Source organism: Cynocephalus volans, chromosome 6, assembly GCF_027409185.1.
Source record: "Cynocephalus volans isolate mCynVol1 chromosome 6, mCynVol1.pri, whole genome shotgun sequence".
Lineage (NCBI taxonomy): Eukaryota > Metazoa > Chordata > Mammalia > Dermoptera > Cynocephalidae > Cynocephalus > Cynocephalus volans.
Genome location: NC_084465.1, coordinates 87817461 through 87823460, shown reverse-complemented (window position 1 = coordinate 87823460; position 6000 = coordinate 87817461). Strand labels below are relative to the sequence as shown.

The 6000-nt window shown below is 48.8% G+C and overlaps 1 protein-coding gene across 6 annotated transcripts in view; it reads left to right on the top strand.

Moving 5' to 3' along the window:
* The first annotated feature begins 2673 nt into the window (after positions 1-2673).
* The window catches only part of OSBPL3 (oxysterol binding protein like 3), a 177264-nt gene continuing 173937 nt past the window's right edge, over positions 2674-6000 (top strand). For all 6 annotated transcript variants that reach the window (XM_063098980.1, XM_063098985.1, XM_063098981.1 and 3 more), the window contains exon 1: positions 2674-2838. The gene's annotated coding sequence lies outside the window, so the exon portion shown is untranslated. The remainder of the gene's footprint in view (positions 2839-6000) is intronic.

Genomic DNA, 6000 nt, shown 5'->3' with positions numbered 1-6000 from the left:
TTCGCTTCACAGGAAAAAAAATGAGACCAGAAGTTCATTTTTTGAGCTTACTATGTGCCAGACACTGTGCAAACTGCTTTTACATGCACAATTCTACTTCATCCTTAGACAACCTTATGAAGTTACCATTATTATTTCCATTTTAAAGATGAGGTTTAGGGAAGCAAAATTTGCCTGAGGTTTACAGTCCAGAAACCCATATCCTTAAGAACTTCCCTACAATGCCTCCTAATCTGTGGTCACTTACTATGTGTTAGGCTAATGGCTCTTAGTGACGGGGGATTTTGCCCTCCAGAGGATATCTGGAGACTCTTGGTTGTCACAACTAGGGAGGACAGGGTGTTCCTTGCACCTAGTATATAGAGACCGATGCTGCTAAATGCACAGGACAGTTAGTCTACTGCCTTTGCGGCAAAGAATTATCCAGCTTAAAATGTTGATGGTGCTGAGGCTGAGAAATGTGTGCTAGGCTGTGTAGCAATTGTTTGCAGACAGATGATCAAACTCTTTCTGTAGCCCAGTAGGTACAATAACTGCCTCCATTTTACAGACAAGGAAAGGTGATCTCAGAATCAGAAAGTGGTCCCAGGACAGGAGTCCAGGTCGTGTGATTCTAGAGGCCTCTGGAGTCCTCCAGTGTACTACATTATGATCAGCTTTCTTTACTATCAAAACATGCAAGTAAGTAGCACCTGCTTACTTATTATGAATTTCAGAAGCTAAGAACACTCAGCCAACTGTGAAAAATTCCAAATGTGGTGGGCGTGTCTCCACAGATAAAAAGTATTTGTTCAACAGTTCAAAGAAAACTTTCTCTAGAAAGTCTTACTATAGACATTTAGATCACTGCTTTAAAATAAAACTCTAAAGAGAAAGCTAATTTTAGGACGTTTGCAAGCTCTTTTCAAGATAATTAGCTCTGCGTGGGTTTCAACTTTGATTTTTTTCCTTTTGATTGTAGGAACTGGAAAGCCTGGAAGCTTATTTAGGAGTAGAAGAGGAAATGAAACTATGAAAAGACACAGTATGATTTCTCTTCTTCTTGGAGGCAAGAAAAAGAGGCACAATCTGAATATGAGTAGCTCTCGCATCCTGTCCAATTAACTGCCTCAAATACGAATAGGGAAAAAAACCAAAACAAAACAAAAAACATACTTAGCTTTTTGCAAGAAATTGAAGAAAAAGCCAAGATCGGGATGCGAGTTTAAACAATAAAGCCCTATGCAAATAACTTCTTTTCGGAGTTAAGGCTTGTCTCCCGAATCAAAACCAATGTCAACGAAACAGGGTGAGGTGGAAAGAGGGAAAGAAAAAGAGAGAAATAAAATAGCTTGAATTAGGAAGGGGACGGAGAGGGGGAGGATTGAGCTGGCTTCTCTCCCAGGGAGGAATTACTGAAATACGGAAGGACGCTGGGAAAACTGTCTGAGCTGCTCAGGAAGCCGGGGCTGGACGTGAGCAAGGTGCCTCCTTGAATTCCAAATGGATGGTCGGTACCAGACAGATTCATACATCCCGCGTTCGTCCGGTGTTGGCGGCGGGGGGTGGTTAAGGGCCGCGGAGTCATTCGATTTGAAATCTTCTCCAATAAGGCTCCCCGTGTGCCTACGCGGCCAGTAAGATAGTACCTTCGTTCCTCAGCTTCTGGAGATCCTCCCGCCCTCGCCCGCCGCCTGCCAGATCCTAAACCGTCCCCGACAGTCCCCGAGGGAGATGGTTCCAGAAAGCGAGAGTGACGAATGAACTGTGAATAGCCTAGCTCCCTTCCCACCGGCAGTCGACGCATTTGCAGTATGCAAACTGACCCTAGATTGTCAGCTGCTTGCCTTCAGTCAGGGTCAAAGGAGGCCCAGGAGGGAGAGGGCAGAGAAGCCAGGTGCACTTTCCCGTCTACCAAGGAACTCCTGCATGTTAATTGTAACTATGGTTCTTCCCTCGTCCCTTGCACATCAACTGCATAGGAGCAAACAGCCCTCCCCTGGGCCCCCGGCACCGGTCTTCATGATTGCCTGTGGAGGTCGGGTCACAGTCTCCGAGCCCCGGGTCCCACACCGATTCTGTCCTTCGTCATCCAGTGCCTGCAATCCTCCCCTCACCACCTATTTTCTCCCTTCTCGATCCCTTGGCCTCGGTCTGTTTAACCACGTGTGGCCCCTGAAACCGTCTCTTTAAACGAGCCCCTCCCGAGCCACCCTCCCTACTCCCTCATTCCCTGGGCCGGAAACGCCGCTCGAACACTTATTGAGCGCCTACTGCACGCAGGCACGGTGCTTGGCAGCTGGGGGCCGCTGGGAGACCCCTTGCCGCAGCTCCCACCTCCCTCTGCCTTTCCCACTCGTCCCGAACCCGGGTTTCCAACTCTCCCGACTGCGTCATGGAATTGGCCTACTTCTTCCAAGGGCATTGCCCCACCTCCTTCCTCGGAGACGATTCCTGATTGGTAGGAGTGGGGGTCACTCTGCGGCCCCTCCCGCATTCCCTGCTTGGCCCCGCCTCCAGGGCGGGGCAGGCTCCTCCTCCTCGCTCCCGCCCCGGCCCCTCTCACTCAGCTAATTGCCGGGCGGCGCGCGCCGAGAAGTTCTGGGCAAAGTACTGGGAAGTGGTGGCGCTGTCGCAGCGCCGGGGAGCCGGCCGGGGCAACGGGACCCGCGCGCCAGGCAGCCAGTGCGCCAGCGAGTGACCGTCCCCGCCCCCGGCTCCCGTGGCTGGGTGCGGGAACTGTCAGCTGCGCTTCGCGGGGAGCTGCGAAGTCGGGTTTGCCTCCTCCCGGGTCTGCGCGCGAGTCCCGGAGCCCGGCACCCGGGAACCAGGTGGCGTCCCCGGCGGCAGAGCGCGCAGGTAAGCGGCTGGGCGCCCGCCCAAATGGTGCTGGGGTGTGGTGGGGGCCCGGCGGCGCGGGCTCGGAAGGGCTGCGGTTCGGCGGACGTCGCCAGTCTCTGCAGGACCGGAGTCTGTTTCCAGAGCCGGCCGGTGGGGCAGCGAGGGAGCTAGAGAGGCCGCCTTCGGTGCCAGCTTTAGTCCCCCGGGGCGAGGGCTCGCGTGCTACCCAGCCTAGGGCTCCGTCCTTCGAGGGACGGCTCGGCGGGGAGTGACGGCGGGAAGGAGCCGAGCGCCGGGACCTGGGCGCGGGCGCGGGAGGATGCGGCGCCGGGGCGGGAGGAGCAGGAAACCTGTCTCATTGGGCCGAGCGCGAGGCTTCACCACATCCGCGGGATGGGGCGCGCCGGGGAGACCCGGGCGGCGCTCGGCGTGCAGGCGCTGCGCTCCCCGGCGAGCGTTTGCAGCCTCTGGAGTCGCTGGTGGGCACTGTCGTGGGTCGTCCCAGTATTTCTTACACCCGGCGCGTCGCCCTCCTTCGGCAACGCAACTTGCTAGCCGCCTTCTGCACGCTTGTGCTCGCCGCCTCCTCTTCACACGCCACCAGTTTCTTCTGTCGGGACTCTCAGAGCTGAAGGGGCTGTGAAGTTGTCACTTTCCATGTGTCTGGGTACTGCAGACCCCCCCCCCCCCCATGTGATGCTGGCTCTCAGAGTTTGAGTACTGGAATGGAAGCATTTAGAAATATTTTAAACTGCAGCTGCAAAAGAGATACTTCCACAGACTGATAAAAGCATAGGCCTGGTTTCTGATCATCCACGCTCTATACCCCAAGGTGAGGTCCCCCGTTATGGCCAAAGGAATCCAGTCCAGCAGGCCTGGACTGAGATGCATCAAAGCTAAATGACCACCCCCTCGACCCACTCCACACCACCCTATTTCTGTTCCTCATGTAACTTATCTGTCTCCGAAATTATCTTCCAGGGTTATTTACTGTCTGCCTTCTGCCACTAGAATATAAATTCTGGGAAAGCAGATCTGTCTTGTTCATCACTTGATCCCCAATGTCAAGAACAGTGCCTGACACAGCAGGTTCACAGTAAACGTTTATAGAATAAATAAATGAAAATTTCTCTGTAAATATGAGGAGTGATTTAATAGCTGGTGTTGATTTTCATTTTTATCCGTTTTCTTCTGTTGGGAAAATTAACAAATAGCAGTAAATACTATTGATTGAGCACCTGCTAAATACCAAGATGTATACTAGGAGCTTTGTATAGATTACCTCATTAAATATTACAGTAGTCTTATTAGCTACTTTTAAAAACCAGATGGTTAGTTGATGCACTAATGGGTTAACCAGCTTTCCCAAGGTTATCCTGGCAGAATTAGGATTCCAGCCCATTTTGTCTCTATTGTGCTAGGCCACTTCTGAGAAACTAAGATGTGGTTTCCACCATTACACCCAACAGACACTTAACTTTATTTGCAACAAAAGCTATTGCTTAGCCAAAAGAGGATTTGTTGTTTTATTATTGAGATATATTTTCAGTAATGGCTATGTTGTAGGCCAGGTACTACCAGGCCGTCATAGGCCGAATCACCTTATTTAATCTTTACCATCGTGATAAGCAGTGTTGTGAGATTATCTCCATTTTTCAGGTGACAAACTGAAAGCTAGGTTCAGGAATTTGCCCAGGGTCAATGGTAAATTGCTGAGCTAGATTTTGTTAATAGTCTTCCTGGCTCTAAACCCTTAGCCTCTTCAACTATTCTGTAGTATCTCTTGCCTCACTATATAATTAGATGTTAACTCATTATAATAGAATGCAATGATACAATATATTAAAACCATTTGAGGTTGTGCTATAAACTTTCTGATGCCAGTATCAAGTGTCTAGATGTACTGTTTGCTGAATTGTTGAGACTCTTATTGCCATTGATTTTTGTGGTTTAGTTCATGGTTTGTGGGTCTGGTAGATTGGAGACATTTAATATAGGAGGAAAGGAAATCCTTTCACCTAAATCTAAAGAGAAATCTGACTGGTTTTACCCATTATGGTAAGTGAACTCTGAATAGTAACGAACAGTAATGCTTTATACTTAAGGAAAGCATGGGCAATCAGCCTAGTTCCTCTGTTCCCATATGTAGGATGGAGAGTTAGAAACTACTACTAATTCCAAAAGCTTCTGCAGCAGCCTTTTATCAAAATAACCACATTTCAACTCTTTCCACAACTGCATTGAAACTGAGGGTGAAGTTGGGTAAGAGTGGCATGGTTACCACCTAAAGGGTTAATGGCAAAATAAGGGATGGGGAAGGAATTAGAGACCCCATTTTTCTCCTGCTTCATTCCAGTTTTGGGTGTAGCACGACGTTTTCCTTGGGTCTGGATAATCCACAGTTCTGTTTATAATGTGCTTTCAGCAGTACCATATTTTCTGAATTGTTAATTCCATTACAGGCGTACTCCAGGTAGGATTTGGAGAACTCTCCAACCTAGAATGCCCTTGGGAAGTGATGGGGATAGTGGGGCCCTGGGGAAGATGGAGGCTGCTAAGTTGAAAGAGACTTCCATGCATAATTGAGAGTTTATGGTTCTTGGCAAATTCCTCTACTATCTAAATCTACTTATTCATCAGCTTTCTGGCCCTCTCCTCTGGAAACTTCCTTCTTGACTTCCCAATTACTACTGTTCAGACCATGTTCATGCTCACCCCAAGTCTTGTCTCACTGTCTTCCATTTCAGTCCCTTCCTGTTGCCCCTCCAACATTTTAGTTCAGGGTCTTACGGACTTCTGCACTGTGTCCTAACATTGTCTACAGGTGGATTTCCCTACTTCTGTCTCTCTTTCATAACATGGTCAGGTAAATTCTTTGAGTATATTGTCTTTATATTGTTAAAAATTCTTGGGTGGCTTATATAGTTAATAATACTGTTAATAAAGGCAGCGATAGCTGCTGAACTTTTAGATACATGGTGCTGTCATAAGTGGTGCATACGCATTATTACATTTAATCCTCAGAGTAACATCAAAGTAGACACTGTTATTATACCCCCAATCTCCAGATGAGACTAGGTAAAGTTCACAACTACTTTGCTACTAATATATGGTGGTGCTGAGACTCCAAGCCCTTTTCTCTACCCATTTACCCTTTTCTTTACCCATTTTCTCTACCCA